Source organism: Dermacentor andersoni, unplaced genomic scaffold, assembly GCF_023375885.2.
Source record: "Dermacentor andersoni unplaced genomic scaffold, qqDerAnde1_hic_scaffold ctg00000836.1, whole genome shotgun sequence".
Classification (NCBI taxonomy): domain Eukaryota; kingdom Metazoa; phylum Arthropoda; class Arachnida; order Ixodida; family Ixodidae; genus Dermacentor; species Dermacentor andersoni.
This window is the reverse complement of record NW_027315513.1, coordinates 8,167-12,500: the sequence shown is the minus strand read 5'-3', so window position 1 is coordinate 12,500 and position 4,334 is coordinate 8,167. Positions and strand designations below refer to the sequence as shown.

Genomic DNA, 4,334 nt, shown 5'->3' with positions numbered 1-4,334 from the left:
TTCATGCTTTCTTTCCAGCTTGGAACGTTTGGCTTTGTGTGCGGGTGCTGCATTTAAGGAGCTGTGTATAACTTTATAGAGCGTCTCAAGAAAAACAATTTGTTTGAAGCTTCACACGTGAGAGGAGCGGCTTCTGAGTACGAGGCGGTTTTCCTTTTTTTTTTTCTGCCGATAATTGTACTCATCTGCCACGTCTCTCACCACGATATGATATTTTTTTGGGGGGTTTCTCCTTTGATCCTCAAGTGAACGGACTGTCCAGTACTGATGCCATTTACAAAAATCCAAAACAGCAGAGGCCCGCACCTGCTCAATCAACGCCAACTCAATTTAAGGAAGGGCTGTTCAAAAGCTGATCGAAACCATCCAGTTTGGGAAAACCTATTTTATGCAGTAGTTTTTATTATTATTATTTTTTTTTTTTTTATTGTGAGAGACGTGAAATCGACACCACGAAATGAACGTCCCTTTGTTACCCTTTTGTTACCGCGGCTTCGAAACCGTGCGTAATACCAATTTAATTGTGTCCTGGTTGGCCGTTTGTCAGCACTTTGTGTTCTTCTAGAAAATCAACTACTAGTTTATAAATTACGTGCGCGAAATTTTCCTCCGTGTGCACCACCAAAATACTTAAAGAAGAGAGAATGCGTCCGGGGCCTTGGGATTTCGAAAATGACGTGCTCTGAAATTTTCACATCCGCCATTGGAAAGATAATTATTATCCGTCGTAAAAAAAAAAAAAAAGAAAAAAAAAAAAGAAAGAAATCACATTTGAAATTATCATTGAAAGTGGCCACGTTTTTCGGGGCATGTCTTGATGAAATAATCTCAGTTCAGTTCAGCATGATTGGATTTCATCTTTTCCAGTATTCTCAGTACTCTCGTTGTAGTACCAATTGCCGGCAGATTTTTTTTTTTAGTTGTTTAGAGTTATACATTCCTGAACGATGTTTTTCTTTTCCTCAAAGCTAGCCATAGAACCAGCGCTTTCTATAAAATCATGACAATAAGAATCCAGCATATCGGTTCATCTTCGGCGCGATTAAAGTTCGGGAACTGGCGATTTTTTATTGCCGTGATCAAGAAGGTTAACACCAGATAAGGCGTGATATTTCAGCATACCAGTCGCGATATCTAATCGAATCTAAGATTGAAATGGCGTTCTGAATTCTTTCGGTTCCAGATAGAAAGAAACAGAAAAAAAAAAAAAAAAGAAAGGATGTGATTGATTGCCATTCAAATCTGAAGACCGCGTGGAGAAAGTGTTCCGGTTTACATTCGGCAAATCAAAATGAACGGCTAAAATTAATCTATCGTCTGGTTTCATGCGCGAGATCACGTAAAAGGCAGCCATTCTTCTTAACATGGTTTCTCTCTTTTGCTCTCTCATTCGCGCACGGAAATTTCTTCGTACGGGAATTTTATGAAGCGAAGGCGGCTGCAGACCATTTTCTTTGTTTAGTTCATGTTCGTAGGCGCAAATTACAAACCTAACACTTGGAGCAACATTTCCACTACTCTAGAGGGGCATGAACTGTAGACAGTGCACGCTTTCTCATTTATCCAATCGCTCGCAAACACATTGCATTGCTAGTCTACAGTGGCAATACAAAGTGACGTTTCACCATGCACGTCGAAGTTCATTACCAGTACCGCGCCAGCATCGACCGGCCGGCGAAGCGACGAGCTCAGCAGCGCATGCGCAAGGCCCGACACCACCCCAACCGAGCTTCCCTGCTTATCGGAGAGAACAAGTGCGCGTGAACACGGGCGCGTCTGAGTATCTGGATTTAAAAAAAAAAAAAGAAAACAAAGAAAGCGTTTCCGAGATATTGACAAAGACAAGTGGTCGCGGTCGCTCTGAATCTTATCGTATTATAGAAAACGTGGGAAGGCGGCGCTTCCTCGAGGGTCAGAAAGTACAATCGTCGAACATCTGTCTCGCGTGTGTGAGTACATCCTTTTTCTTGGAACGGTTTGCAATTGACTGCTTGAATGTGCCGACCACGCGTCGCGGGTCGCGTATAGAGCCAACCGTTGGCAAGCACGCGTCTAGCGTAGCAGCAGAACCGATCGCGGTTGCGATAACCCATCGTTGGCAGCGAAAAAGAAAAACACCCACACGCAGTTTGTAGCAATAACCGTACAAATCAATGTGGTTTTAAATATAGCTTCACTGGTCACCCAAGAAGGGCACCGAAACTTTCTCATGACGCACACCGCTGTAGTCCACAAAGAACAAAGCGCACAAAATAGATATGATACAGCCGCACCGCATTATTTCGTGTTTTCAGCATTTCATTACTTTCGTGTGCATGCGCGCTAGGGCCACGCAGGCCAGGAGTAAAAGGCACGAAAAGAAAAAAAAAAAAAAAAATGATACGCAATCCTAAGCTTTGACTTGACTGCTGTGGCACTCGCATTTGTGTTCTTTACCTTAGGCGAACGCAATGCGCAAACTGAACTGGAATTTCCAATAATGGAAATTCCTGTTTGGCTCATATTTGCGTTTTTCGCCCGAGCAAGCGCTTCACTGCACTACGCTTTGCCCCTTCAACGTGGCTACACTGCCCGGCAGGCGTGTTCTGCGTAGGGCCGAACCTGCAGGCAAAAAGCATGGGCGCCGCCATCTTGTTGAGAGCGGCGCCAGGGACACAATCGCGCCTAGCTCATTGAGTTTTCCCCCAAAACTGAAAAAAATTTGACTTCATTAAACGAGAAAGATGCCACGAGTGCCCCAACAAAAAGCTTTGAGGATTACCGAAGGGTAACTGAGGGCGACGCAACGGGCTCTGGAAAGAAGGATGATGGGTGTGGCGTCACGGGGGGATCGGAATAGAGCAGATTGGGGTGTGCGAGAAGAAACGCTCGTTAATGACACCAAAGTTTAAACCAGGAAAAACAAATGGGCATGCGCAGGGCATGCAATCTGGGGGGAAGATAACCGGTGGCCATTAAGGGTTACAGACTGAATTCCAAGAGGAGGGAAGCGTAGCAGGGGGTGGCAGAAAGTTAGGAGGGCAGATTAGATTAGGGACTACATGGCGACAATCGGCACCTGACCGGGGTACTTGGAGGATCATGGCAGATGCCTTTGCCCTGCAGTGGGCGTAGCCAGGATGATGATGATGATGATGTTCATGATGAAAAGGTAGCAACAGGTCTTCGTAACATACAGGTTAGAAAGATGAGGCACCTTTTAACCCTTGAATATATTTCGCCACATTTGGGCATACGACAAGTTTGTTTTCGAGGCGCTCGGTCCCACTGCTGCGAAAATGTGTACACAAAGGCTGCACAGTAGTTGCCAGAAATCGGGCACTCTATTTTTCTTTCATAGGGAATCTTTCTTCCACTTGGGCAGCGGATTTCGGCGGCAGGGCGAGCTTGCGTGGCCGCGGTGGTTTACGGATCCAAGCGATAGTGAACTCCAAAATCCAGTGTTGGCTTTGAGTGGGATTCATATTGATTGCGAACCCCACGGCTAATCCTACCCCCCATCCCCCCAAGTGGCTCTTTACAGGAGACAATCATTCAGAGACATCGGACAAATAGGAATTCTGGTTCTTTCTTTTGCTTTCATTAATTTTTCTCGAAGCCCATAACTAGAAATTTGCTGGAGCGGCTGTCCCATTTGCGACGCAACAAGTGCGACGCTACACACAGATGGAGTGGCAGTTTAATTACTCTCGTGGTCCGCGAACCGGCATCGTTGCGTGTAGTATAGGAATGGTGCGTGTCAAGTCACTGCTCGCGTTGAGCTTGTGCTCTTCATTTTGATTGAATGAAGTCTCACCTAAGTGAGCGGGGCCGATCCCGGAGGTAGTGCAATACCGGGCCGACCTGCGGCGGAGGTGAAGCAGGCTTCAAGCACTCCGCCAACTTCCAAAAATAGGTTTAATATCGTGGGTCCATATAGAACCCGTATCAGATATTAAGCTGATAAGAACAGATACTACACTTTGATCTTAGCCAAAAGGCCGAGAAGCGATGTCCTTCACTTCACTTCATTGTACTACTGCCTTGTGGGCGCCCTGCCGACATGGGTAACCTCAGCAACAGCGTGGGCAATATTATAAAATTCAGCCTGTGTACAGACTCAACGCTCCCTATCTCACGGATGAACTCGCAACGCCTCAGTCTTTCGCTGTTAACGAAACGCTGTCGCGTAGAAACGAGACCCGAGTGCAAGCTTGCTTGTAACGCGAAACCAACCAAGGCAACCTCGTAGAAAACGGAACAGGCGAGCGGAAAAAAACGCGCCAGGGGAATGCTTACTTCCGTCTGAATGCGACCGCTCAAGGTGACCTTCCTTGAGGGCTTCGTTTCAAGCC

The 4,334-nt window shown here is 46.2% G+C and overlaps 1 non-coding gene across 1 annotated transcript; it reads right to left on the bottom strand.

The window, feature by feature from the left end:
- Nucleotides 1–3,800: 3,800 nt before the first annotated feature.
- Nucleotides 3,801–3,992, bottom strand: LOC140215126 (U2 spliceosomal RNA). The gene has a single exon (XR_011892045.1). It is a non-coding gene; the product is annotated as a U2 spliceosomal RNA (small nuclear RNA).
- Nucleotides 3,993–4,334: the final 342 nt, after the last annotated feature.